Below are 14,090 nucleotides of genomic sequence, written 5' to 3'. Positions count from 1 at the left end.
CTTTGGGAGCTCATGGAAATGGTCTTCATGATCCGTGAGAATATCTTCCTGTAAAAGTGCGTTTACTTATTCAGCATTGAGAAATCCCATGCCATACCCAATTACCAGTGGACTGTCTAAAGCTTCTTAACCATAAATGCATCCCGTTGTTCCTGTGTTTTGTCATAGAAGAACAGGACTCTGTTGCAGACTTAACTAGTGTGCAATTTGGGATATGACAGAGAATGTCCCAGGAGTCATAACATTTCAGGAAACACAACTGGTAGACAAAAAAAACCCCACCACCACCACCAAAAAAAAAAAACAAAAACAAAAAACATTTAAAATGGTGAGAGAGAGAGAGAGAGAATTCACAGGCTGGCATGTGGTTGGAAGTCATTTGTCCTCACCCAGATAGCAACCGCTGAGCAAATACCCAGGTCCAAGCCAAAGCTATATGTGGCAAGCTGATAGCTTTTGCAGAGACACCTTCCTCATCAGTGATTTAACTGTCAAAAGTTCAGCAGTTTTGAACTTCCCAAAGCCCTAGTTCCACCCCTTTTATCCATCAACCCCCTCCCCAGGGCGTGGAGTTTGAAAAACTCCAACTTCTGCCATTGAGCTGCCTGTGAGCACCACCCCTTGGCTTGGAGGTTGCACCTCATTTTTCCTCTTACAGGTTTAAATCTGAAGCTCCCTCTTTACTAGTGATACAGTGTTTTGGCAAGATACGTATGTTTTCTGTGCCTTAGTATAATGAGCTATGAAATGGGAATAAGAATTATAATAATAATTACCTTGTGAGATGATGATGAGAATCCAACACTGCAAGCACCAATATTCTGTGCCTAGCCTATAATAAATATGGAGAAATGTTTGCTATCATTAGCACAAATTTGTATTAGTTTATAAAACACAGATATAATTTTCTCCCATGTCCCCCACGTCACAAAGCTGTAAGATAAGCAGGAGAAATTTCATCCATTTTAACAGCTGGGACATCTGCAGAAGTTACATTGCCCAAGGTTGCAGGTGGTGCGGGAGAAAGCTAGTGCTCGAATCCAGGTTTTCTGCCTCAAGATCTTATGTTGTCTTTACTGCCCACCAGGCCTGTGGAGCTGCTGAGCAGTAGGGATTATTTTCAAGGGCTCTACTGAGGATTAGATGTCAACATGGGTTCATGTGTGGTGGGAGAACGTGACTTAAAAGTTAGAGCTTGGAAGGAAAGTAGCAGAAGCAGGTGGAAAAAAAAAAAAGAAGATTTACACAGGGGAATGAAAAACTGCAGTGCACTGAGGAAATATTTTACTTGAAGGTAAAAGTATCCAGGAAGGCGAGGTGTTCAAATGATGTCCGGTCCTCAGGAGGTGCAGGGGCTTCCGGGTGGTGACCCAAGGGCCTGCAGGAGCTCTGGGTGAGTTTCTGCACCTGCCCAGCTGCTCTTGACCTGGTGAATGGGGACCAGTACCTGGGCTGGACAGGGAACTGGAATGTGAGAAGGAATAGGCCCTCCCTGCCTAGAAGAGCCGCTATACACCTTGTGGTGGGAGAGTAAGGGAGATAACAGCCAGCATTTCCCATGCAAACTAAACGTGCCAGAGTACAGGATTGTCATTGGCTAAAGTGTCAGGATGCTTTTTATGGTGTGTCCTGAGTTACTGCTTCAGATTCCAGAAGTTTTATGTTGGAACTAAACACTGCAGCAAGCTCATTGGAAACAGATCTGGAAGAGTCTGCTAAGAACTCCCTGGTCCTGGAAGTAGTAATAGAAAATTGGCACTGGCCTGGGTAGGCATGTTTTCAATTTAATGGAACCTGAATGGGCCCATAGTTTACCCAGTTTTCATTACTGAAGGGATTTATTTTTCCCATTGCACTTCCAGGGCCCTTATGCCAACATTCTTCTTCACTCCCCCATTCACCTCCCTCTCACCAATTATTGCCCCTCCCCCCATCCTAGGTCTGCTGGTTGAGATGGATCAGGCCTAAGTAATAGCTGTGTTAAATACTTTCTGAGGTATTTTAATGGGCTTCCTTTCCCTGCAGCCCTTTCCTAGGCCCCAATAGAGACATTTTCCCTGTCGCAGAATATGGTAAGAATCATAGAAAAGTAATTTTTGCATCTGCAGCTTGCCATCACTCCATGACACAGGGACCCTCAGAACGGTACCCCAAGATCCAGTCTGAAGATTTGCAATGCTTTTTCTGTAGGCTTTCTGTAGGGTTGAAAGATAAAATACAAGAAGGCCGGTTAAATTTGAACTTCAGAGAACAAAAATAAATGTTTAATGTAAGTATGTACCAAATATTGCGTGAACTATATTAACACTAAAGAAGTATTTGCTATATTTAGAAATTTAAATGTGCTTGTTTGGGAGGTCATTGACAAGGTGTGATCCCTTGCTGGTCAACTCTCGAACTGGACCCTGGCCATTAGAGTCCCCTCAGCAACTTCTCTGTCCTTGGAATGCATATTCTGCTCCCTCTCCCTGCAGCGAGAGTCATTTTCAAGGACACAGCCTTGAGAGAGTAAATTGTGTTGAGAGTAACTGAGCCCAGTTAAGGCCTCTGTATAAACTCTGATTTTGCTTGGTAGGTGTATACATCCAGCTCTAAGTACGTGTCCCGGCTTATTCAGGTACCAATCAATCTGGAATTGTCAGCTTCTTTGGTCTCACCTTGCCCTCTGTATATGGGGCTAACTTGAAAACCGACAGTGTCCTATATTATTTTTTGTGAAATTTTCAACCTTATTTCCCTGGGAAAGTGTCTATGTAAGCCTAATGAGTAGAAAAGAAAAGAATGTTGGTACTTCAAGATTTGTTTTAAGTGATCAATAAAAATATTACAGGCAATTTTTCATGGAAAGGATTTGATACATAATATTGACCATTCCAAATACACACAAAAATACCCTTTATTTTTGAATAATCTTGTCAAGGTTTTGATCCTGTACACGTAACTCTTTTTTTCTGGAAAAGCTTGTGAAACTGGAATAAGGTGTGTTGTTTAATTAACAGTACAGTCCTAAAGTCAGTTTCCTGGTTTTGATGATGTGCTGTGTAATTTAACATTAGAGGCAGCTGGGCCAAGGTACCTGCAAACTGTAGTATTTTTGCAAGATGTTTATTTAATTCTTAAGTAATTTCAAAATAAAAAGTCAAAACAAAACAACAACACAATAGAAACTAAGTCACAGTCTTCCTGGCCATAGGAGGCCATTTCGTAGATGTTACCTGCTCCCCACTCCCCACTGCTCCCCACTCCCAACATTCCTCGGGACCCTGACTCTTCTTGACCTCAATAGCATTGTCACCTAGTACAATGCCTGGTACATTGAGGTGCACAGAAAATGTTCCTGTTTTTATTTGCTTACCTAGCATATTGACTAGATCACAAAGTACTATTTTAAATAGTACTTTCCTATTTTACATTCCTTGGTGAAGGAATGTTTCTTTGAGACAGAGGGCAGGTGGAGGTCTCCCCTGCTTGGACTGTCTTATCAAGCTGGCCTAAGTCAGTGTGGGACTCTGAGCTGGGCTTCTTCGTGGGCTGTGGCCATGGCCATGAGAACATTGTGAGCTCTGATTACATTTTCCTAGTCAGATCCACCTCCATTTTTAATTTTATACCTGCAAGCAATGCCAGTTAGCATATATTATGACTACTCAGAATCATATTAAAAACAGAAAATACACATTTGTTCCTGTAAGTGCATTTTTAGACATTGCCTTATAAAGTGTGTCGTTGTGAAACTCAATTCTAAATGTCAAGCCTTTTAAGCACAGCAGGGAGTTGTGATCCCCTAAAAGGCAGCAGGGACAAGATCCATCCCCTAGTTACCTGGATTACCCTGTTTGATCTCTGATGTCTGGTCTTTCATTGTCCAATTTCTTGTTCCTGCTTCTTTTAAGTCATGATCTTCTATGTCTCAGTTCCCTCAGCTAGAAAGATGGAGATAATTATACCACGAAGTAGGGCTTGGTGGGAATTAGATGTAATATTGTGGAAGCAACTATCACATACAAAAAAGAGAAGCACTTAATAATAAATGCTCATTTCCTTGTTTCTTTGAGATTTTTTTTGGCCACAGATCCTAATCTACCCATTAACAACAGACATCAGGGTTTGGCATTAAACAATTCTTAATATAATCCCAAAACTACAAACTAGATGTCCAAGCTAAATGGTTCTGTTCCAAGATCTGAAGGGAAAAAGAAAAAAAAAAAAAAAGTAAAAAGTAGAAAGTATATAAAGTGCCCCAATGAATTAAAAACAATATACAAACAATACTCGGTAAACAGTACATAAAAATAAATATTCAGCATTACAAATATAATGAGAAATATGCTGATAACAATAAGTATTGGTTGACTATTTCCTGAGCAGGTTTGACTCTTTCAAAAGATGATTTTCCTAATTCAGGTCTTTTAGAAAGTTGATGCCTTCTTTTCTTATCAGTTGCTCTGTAGGAAACAGACATTCAGTGAAAATTTATTATTGATCGTAATTCAGGAGGTGATGACATTTCATCCTAAAATATTTATTTTTAAAGGATTCACTGTATTTTTCATCTCATTTAAAGTTATAATAGTAGTAGTAGTAGTAGCAACAAACATGTAGTGAGTGCTTACTACGTGTTACATGCATTAACTCATTTAATTTTCCCTAAAATTCTATTGTAATGACAATAGCCACTGGTGCTATAGCATTTACTATGTGTCAGAAATGGTTTAAGCATTTTATATGTATTAACTCACTTAAGCCTCACCGCAGATCTGTGGTGAAGACAGTTGTTAACCCCTTTATAGAGAGAAGAAAAATGAGCTTGAGAAATGTTAAGTAACTTGTTCAAGATCACAAAGCTCAACATTAAGGTAAAATCAAGGTACCAGGAAATATTAAATGTGATTCTATCACTTTTCATTATTGTTGGTGGTCACAGGACCTACTTAATTTTATCTTCTGCCAACAAAAGAACACTTTGTGTTTGCATTAAAACTCTAATAACACATACCAGGCCATTAAAAGAAACATTAAATCATGATCGCAGAATTGTTATAAGGATCATAATATGTTTCCTTTGTAATTTCTAACATTTTGCTGAATAATCTCTTTTGCCTGGGGGAGGGGGTGGGCAGGGGCAGGTGGAGTGGGGAGAGAGAAAGACCTAGGCCTGCTGTCTCACACACTAAAAGGGAAGTTAGCCTACACACTGAGAAAAAGAACCTGGGTCTCTGATGACACAGTTGAGCAGATGAACCAACCAATCCCGGAACCACCATACCTCTCTTACATAAAACAACAGTCTTATTGTGTAAACAATTTTCATTTGGGAGCTGAAAACATCCTAACAGATACAAGCACATTAACTATAATTCCATTTCTCCCCATACTTTTATTTTTAAGAGTTATTTATTTATGCATACAAGAACTGGGGTATAGGCCAGAGGTGCGGGGCTGGTGAGAGGATTCACCAGAGACAGAGTGGGGAGCAGAACAGGCAGACTGGCTGAAATACACTGCTGAAAAGGGAGAGACCCTTTTCCCCATAATTCTGTCTCTACTTCAAGTTTCCGGTGTGGGCATAGGCTTCAGAGACATAAACATACAGAGCTCCCCGCACCCCCTCCCCCAACCAGGAGGTCCCATTATAAATCAGAGTAGTAACAAACCATCACCAAATTTGAGTGACTTAAAATTCGAAGGTTTGGGGCCTCCCTGGTAGCACAAGGGGCTAAGCACAGCACTATGGAACTATACGCAGCCTCTGCAGCATGAGTTCGATCCCTGGCCGGCCAGGGAGCTACCCACATGGCACAGCAGACCTCTCCTGACTCGCCTCCTGCTCCCCTCAGCAGTGGATTTCAGCCAATCCGCCTGTTCTGTTCCCCACTCTGTCTCTGGTGAATCCTCTCATCCCCCACGCCTCTGGCCTGTACCCCAGTTCTTGTATGCATGAATAAATCTTTAAAAAAAAAAGCGGTTAAACAAACCCAATGACTCTACGTCCAGATACCTGTTGCCATACATTTCTTTGGACAATTGCTTTTTTTTTTTCTTTTAAAGATTTATTTATTTATTTATACAAGCACTGGGTACAATGAGAAGCGCAGGAGGGTGAGAGATTTCACCAGAGCCAGAGCGGGGAGCAGAACAGGCAGAGTGACAAAGTACACTGCTGAGGGGAGCTGGGGGCAGCAGGAGAGGTCTGCACGCCATGTGGGACCCTCGCCCGGTGGCCGGGGATCGAACTGGTGCTGCAGAGCTTTGCAGCCCAGCGCTCAACCGCTGCGCCACCGGGGAGGCCCTGGACAATTGCTTTTATTACTAGTTTTTCCTTAACCTGTGCATTCCTGAACAATTTCTTCACAACTTAGTAAGTTGGCTACGTGGGCACACAGTGTCACCTTGGAGACAGTCATGAATCCTGCATGGCCTCTGGAGCTGTAGCTGATGGATGCTCACAATTAGCAACAATAAATGGACCATCCCCGGATGGACAAATGGGTTTTAGCCAAGTCCATTCTCCTTGTGTTTTCAACCAATGAAGTTCAATTCCTCTGTTCTCAAATCCCAGCCCTAAAAATCTATAAGCTCCAGCACTTCAGGTGGCCTCTCATACCCAGAGAGGTCTTCCTGGAGCTTTCTTTTCTTTCTTTTTCACTAATTAGTAAATGATGACCTCTTGCCTGCCCTCACCAGAGTCTATGGAGTCCTCTTAAGGTCCCTTTCCTGGACTTGGAAGTGAGGTCCCTTGTGGGTCCCCAAGGTTCTCAGGGGGTGGAGCAGTAGACAGCGACTGGTTTATCAGCCTGCATCAATGGAGGGTCGGATTGTGCTGAGGGGCTCCAGGCATGCTCTCTTGTCTGGTGACATTTCAACCACAGGAGCAGCTCTGGCTGGTGATGGATTGCAGAGCAGCAGGGGACAGAGGTCCTCTGTTGGTTACACTCTTGGCCATGGGAGGTTCCATAGCTTGTTCTAACAGTGGCTACACTGCCTCATTCTAATTTCTTGTTCAGGTTAAGACTCAGTGGCTGTTCTGTCTTCCTCTTTTGGAGTGTGAGAATTAACTAAGTTAAGTCTAGGCATCTTCTTGCTGAGATCTCTTTTGTGTAATGACTGACGTCCATTCAATCAGGACAAGATTTGCCAGGAGCAGATGGTGGGGATAATTGGAATGGAAGGCAGTTCTAGGGTGTCTAAATGCAGGAACGTGGAACTGCAGGTTGACCATACAGTTGGTCTAACCTTAGGGCATTTGATAACAGTGTTTGGCTAAGGATTAATAGTCTCATTTCCCTGTGATTTATTACACATTTCTTAAGAAAAAAGAAAACAAAACAGGACCAATGAAGTGTTTGCCTATGATAGGGGAAGTCTAGGATTTACAAAAGATAAGGATTCAGAAAATATAGGTCGAAGCATTTTCTGTGATCTTTTATTCCTAGTCCCTTGAGAAATCAAATGGAAGCATCTGTAACAAATGAATGTAATAAAACAGAAATAACGTTTGCCTAGGCAATGCAAAGTTGAGGCTTGTTAAATTATTAACTCCTGCAAGACCAGCGCTGCTTTTCTGAAGCTGTGACACCTAGTAGGTGTCTGTGTAGGACAGGACTCCATTGCTTTTTGGTGCTGAGCCTACTGAATTTTGCATAGCTGCAAAACAGCAAGATTAAATCAATTCACATTGTTCCTGTGGGGGTAGGGGTGGGGTGGAATGAGGCACAGCCTTATCACAACCTATTATTACCATCTTGTGTTTTTAGCAAACAAATGCCACTTTTGCAATAAGTGTAAATTGCACATATACAATTCTTTTTTTTTTGTAAACCTCACCAGAAAGTTTTCTGATCAAGCATATAGTTTCCATCATGATTACTCATCTATGCAAAGAATGGAATTTAAGTTGCTCTCTGATCTTTGTTCTCAATTTACTGACCTTTGGGTCAAATATGCACTTTTAATGAGCAATCATATCATCTTCTCATTGAAAATACTGGAAGCTGATTTGTAGAATCACTGAAGCCTGTACTGATGTCTAATAAATATTTGAAAGGGATCATCAAGAAATAACCTGCTTTCCATTCTACCTGCCTATCAGGAAAAACATAGAGGCAAATTGTCTTGATTCTTATTAAGCCCAAGCAAGGAGAACAACAGTTCTTGATTCACATTCCCTGGAGAGCATTCCTTTGGCAAATTTACAGTTGAATAAACCTCACATACTAATTAGGACCCCACGACCTCCTAATCAGCTCATAGGGTACTGAAAAGCAACCTTCTGTTCTAGTAATTTCTGGCGCGGGCACTAACTGTCTTGAAAGAACCTGTTTTCCCCTAATTTAGAGCAGTCCCCTGGGCTTAGCAATGTTTGCAGGAGCTTGATAAACAGTCTGTTTCGACACATTGCAGTTATAGGCAGCTTGGCACCAGGATCCTCACCAGGTCTGAAGACAGAGAAGTGAATTCATTACTGTTTCCCAGGCAGAGCGCTGAGCCGCTGCAACTGTATCGGGGAACTGGACATAGAATATACTGGAAAACATTCTGTATAATCCCAAACTTGCATTACTTGGAAAACAAACTCTTAATTCTTTCTTGCTGATGGTGAGATCTCTCTCTGCACAGTGTCTCTTGTGCTTCATTCTTCATAATCAGGCCCATCAAATTTGCCTGTAAAAGGCCTCTGATAGCTGCTGCTTCTTCCACTTTTCTGTCCCACAAGCAGAGCTTATATTCTGTTAGGTTGTATTGGTAAAACTGTCCCAGTTAGCAACTAACAACATGGAGTGCTTCACCACCCCATGCCAGCCTTTGTCTTCTCCTTGAGGACCTGGCACCCCAGAGGCTAATGTCTGAGCTGTGGGAGTTTCCTGGCGGTTAACTGATCTGCATAGTCCAGTTCTTGCCACCTGTGGGGGGCAGTAAAAAGCCCCACAAAATATCAGGCTGGTGATAGCTAGCTTGGCTTAAAATGACAAGACATATTCACTTAAAAAGCAAGGGATATGATCAAGGTAAGACTCTCTCCTTGAGATGGGGAGACTGTATTGGATTGTCTGCATGGCATTCAAAGCAATCACATGCATCTCTATAAAAGGGAGGCAGGGATCTAATGTCTACAGTTGGTGAAACAGGCTCCTTCTACAATTTATAGGGCATGCAGGGGCAGACAATGAAGGGTATTCAAGAGGCTTGGGGTGAAGGAGGTAAAAGGAAAGTGACAGGTGACCAAGGACAAAAGGAGACACTTCAAGGTGCTGGCCGTGACATATAGAATGACGGGGCCACAAATCAAGGTATGCGAGAGCCTCAGGCTGAAAGGGACAACATTTACACGCCATAAATATCACTTAAAAATTGTCTAGGAACCGTACTTCAAAAAGCAAAAGAAACAAATGAAATGAATTTTATTTATTTTTAAATTTAATGTAATTTTTAAAAAGATTTTATTTATTGATTTTGGAGTAGAAGAACTGGGGTACAGGCCAAAGGTGTGGGGGGTGTGAATCTGGGGGGTTCACCAGAGATAGAGTATGGAGCAGAACAGGCAGACTGACTGAAAGACACTGCTGAGGGGAGCAGTGGGCCAAACAGGAGAGGTCTGCCGCGCCATGTGGGTTACTCTCTGACTGGGGATTGAACTTAGGCCATTGTGGTGGTAGTGCTGCTGAGACTTAACCCCTAGACCACCAGAGAAGCCTGATATAAATTTTAATTTATTTAACGTGATCATGCATTTTGTTTGACTCCAAACAAAATATGTATTCCAAAATATCATTTCAACATGTAATCAATATAAAGGTTATAGAGACAGCTTACTTTTTTGGCACTAAGTCTTCAAAATATGCAGTGTAATTTACATTACACCATATGGAAATTTGGACTAACTGAATTTCAGGAGCTCAACTGCCACATCTTGGATAATGCAGGTCCAGAACTACAAAACTTACATATTTTTTAAAAGGCTATATTTCCAAATTCTGTGCTGTAAAATATCTTCTTTAAAGACACTCAAACAACACTTCTTTTCTCGATGTTTAAATTCCATTCTATCCATTATAGAAAACTTGGAAAACACAAAAAAGTTGCAAAGAAGAGAATAAAACTAACCAATATTCCAAGATTCCAGGTTATTTTTCCCCTAAGCATAAAGAAAAGTATATAATAAGGGGCCAGGAAAAGGCTATAAACCAGAGACACACTATGGGGAGGGAGAGAGCAGGGAGAAGAGGGATTAGGGTCAAAATAAGGGGGGGTGCAATTGTATGGGGAATATAACCAAGATGAAAATGCATACATTGTGCAAAAATGAAAAATGATGTAAGAATTATATAAAATAAAATATATTAAATTAAAAAAAAGTATATAGATTTTAAATATCAGAATCATTCTGTTAGTGCTATTTTGTAATAGATACAAGCTCAGCAACACAGCCCTTCCCCAAAGAAAGATCCAGGTCACATTTTATACCATTTCCACACACTTCAGAGAATATGAGCACATTGTACTCACTCCATAAACACTTGACTTGATCAGAAAAACATTAATTCATCAATAAAAATGTATTGAGTGGGAGTGCCTTCTCTGAACTGGATTTGAGAGTTGGATAAACCCAATGGAACAACCCTCTTTAGTTTGGAATTATCCTCTTCACATGCTGCTTACTAGTGGCTAGTAAGCAGGGGTGACGCATTAAGCCTCTCGCAGCTTCATTTTTCCAACTGCATACATGAGAAAGATGAGCTTGCTTACCTCATTTACCCGCTCTCTACGGTTATGTGAGAACCAAAGGAGATCATGCTCAGTTGACATAATACAACAATTGCACTCTGTAAAACAGAGGTGTGCTATCATTCCTCTTTGTAACCTTGCTACCCTGTGAAATGTGCTCTGAATGTGTTTAAAATGTGTCCCCAGCCATGGCCTGCTTCCACTTGTAGGTAACATTATTTAAGGTTATAGACTTTGAATTCTTGCTATTTGTATGAATTTTTTTCAATTTTTACTTTTATTCTTTTGTGTGTGTGTGTGTGTGTGTGTGTGTGCAGAAGAACTGAGGTGTAAACCAGAGGTGAGGGGTGAGAGGATTCACCAGGTATAGAGTTGGGAGCAGAGCAGGCAGATCTACTGAAATACGCTGAGGGGAGCAGCAGGAGAGACAGGAGAGGTCTCCTGCGCCATGTGGATCAGCTTCCTGGCCGGCTGGGGATTGAACTCAGGCAGTAGAGGTGATATGGCTGAGACTTAACCCCTATACCACCAGCAAGGCCCCTATTTGTATGAGTTTGAAATCATTACTTTAAAATTGTTTCTCCTAGAATTTTAACCTTAACCATACTTACATTGATGTTTGAAACCTAGTTTTAGCGTTTACTACGAATCCATTGTTCCCTTAAACCATAATTTTCTTTTTCAGTTCTTTTAATTCTTTACTTTGTGAATATCTCAAGTTATTATTCTAGGAAAAATATAGCGTGTGGTAAATCTTCTAACTTTAATGTCTGAACAATGTTTGGAGGTTTCTCTTTGCCTTTATAGTGATTGAATGGACAGATAGATAAAATATAGACCATCCAGTTCAATTTGTGTTTCAGTAAATACTTTTGGGTTTAAGTATATTCCAAGTATTGCATGGGACGTACTTACACTAAAAGTATATTTACAGTTTAACTGGAATTCAACTTTAACTGTATTCTGTTTGTGTTTTTATTTGTTAAATCTGGTTATCCTGGGCCTCCCTGGTGGTGCAGGGGTTAAAGTCTCAGGGCTGCCAAGCTATCGCCAGCCACTCTGGCCTGAGTTGATCCCAGCCAGGGAGCTGAGCCACATGGCGCAGCAGACCTCTCCTGTCTGGCCTGCTGCTCCCCTCAGCAGTGTATTTCAGTCAGTCTGCCTGTTCTGCTCCATGCTCTGGCTCTGGTGAATCTTCTAACACCCCCAACACCGCACCTCTGGCCTGCACCCCAGTTCTTGTATGCATAAATAAATAAAAAATGTTTACAAAATAAAAATCTGGTGATCCTATTTTATATGCAAATATTTGACCAAGTATAGAATCCTTGGGTTCCTCTCAGAACTCAAACAATGTACCATTATTTTCTGTCACTGTGGAATTTGAATTTTGTTTCTCATTGAGCAAACTTCCCCTCTCCCAACTCTTTCCTTCTGAATGCCTGAGGGGAATTTTCTTTATTTTTGTAACCTAAAGTATTTTAGAGGACTATAGGAATTTCAAATCTTAGTCAAGATTTGTAAGCTTTCTGACTCTTTGGATCTTGCATCTAGTAGCCAGTTTTCCTGACTCACCTTTTTTTTTGTTTTAAAGATTCATTTATTTATGCACACAAGAGCTGGGGTACAGGCCAGAGGTGCAGGGGGTGAAAGGACTCATCAGAGACAGAGTGGGGAGCAGAACAGGCAGACTGACTGAAATACACTGCTGAGGGGAACAGCGGGCGAGACAGGAGAGGTCTGCTGCGCCATGTGGGTAGCTCCCTGGCTGGCTGGGGGAATTGAACTCGTGCTGCAGTGGCTGGCAGTAGCTTGATAACACTGTCTTTAACCCCCATGCCACCAGGGAGGCCCCTGACTCATCTTTTTTTTCCCTGACTCACCTTAACCTTACCTATTCCCCCTTTCTGTATGAACATGAACTTTTTGAGGGTATCAGTTGTATATGTGTATCTTTCGATCTGTAACCCACAGAATGGTGAGAGGGTGTTGAAAAACTATTCATTAAAAGATCAAACATATGAATTGGGGCTAAACATTCAGCCTGACCCACATATCGATATTTTTCAAAGCCTCCCACGTAATGCAGCTGAGCCTACGCACAGTCTTGTTGAACAATATGAAGATGAACATCAATCCTGATGACAGTTCCTGATGTAAAGAACACCCCTGAGAATGAAAGAATGGACACTGGTTTGAAGGAGAGGGGAGATTAAAACAGGTCTTGAAGGCTGAAGAAGACGGGGAAGAAGCATAAAGGAGGAAGGAGATGGAAGACCTGGAGGGGCTCGTGGAGCAGAGAGACGTGTGAGGAAGCTGCACTTACCTCTTGGCCCTGGACTTTAACCAGGGACTTGGGGGACAGGGGAGGAAACTCTTGAAATAGACAGTGATGTGTGTGAAAGACCCGTGGGGAGGCTGACAATGGCAGCTGTTATCTTGACTTTTTTTTTAATATATACAATTTTCTTTTCTTTTTAAAAATTGATTAAACTATTTTATTTTCTTATATTGTTGTTCATCTCCCACCACCACATCACCTGTAGACTTGGGTTTTGATTTTCCTCTTTTCCTTCCAGACTTGCCTGACCCCTTCCGCCCCTTTTCTGTGGGTGCCCACCAGAAGGTGCCTTAGACTTGGGGCAGGCTTTTGGGCCTCAGCTGCCATGCTTTGGGCCAACCCAGTTTGGCTGAGCATTTACCCATGAGGGGATGGTAATTGGGTGTTTTATTTGGAAACTATATTCTTTCTCTTTTCTTCTCTCTATTGCATAGTAATTGTATTGAAGTTCTTTTTACTGAAGATCTTAAAAACCAAACCAAAAAAACAGGTCTTGATCCTGATGTGGAGAGTATGATACAGGAAAAAAAAAATGAACTAGAAGTATAAGCTAATGGTCTTTTATTTATTCAGAAGCAGAGGAAAACTCATGTTTCATTTTATCACACTTGTGAGAGGCTTGGAGCATGAGAAAATAATTTTTCCCACTTTGTAGTGAATGACGACACATTGCCCCCCGCCGTGTAGAAGAGCGACATGCTGGCATTTGACTGAGCCAAGAGGCCAGGGGGAGCTCTGGGATTAGGGCCAGACAGGCTGCCCCCACAGAGGGGTGTGAAGGGTGACTGACTTATGAGGCCACCAGCACACTGGGGAGGGAATGAAGTACCCTTTGATGTAAGGTTGCTACCCTGAGTGGGAGACCTAATTCCCAGTCTCAAACCTCCTTTGAAGCTGAATCACAGCTGGACTCTGCCATGTAACTCAGTTCTGAGGTCCTTGTCCTCTGAAGAGCAGAGAGCTCAGCTTCCTCTGCTTTATTACTAACTTCTAACTGCTCTCCTGTGATTGTAACAAATAATTCACC

This window comes from Talpa europaea, assembly GCF_964194135.1.
Source record: "Talpa europaea genome assembly, chromosome: 2".
NCBI lineage: Eukaryota > Metazoa > Chordata > Mammalia > Eulipotyphla > Talpidae > Talpa > Talpa europaea.
This window is presented reverse-complemented; position numbering follows the sequence as displayed.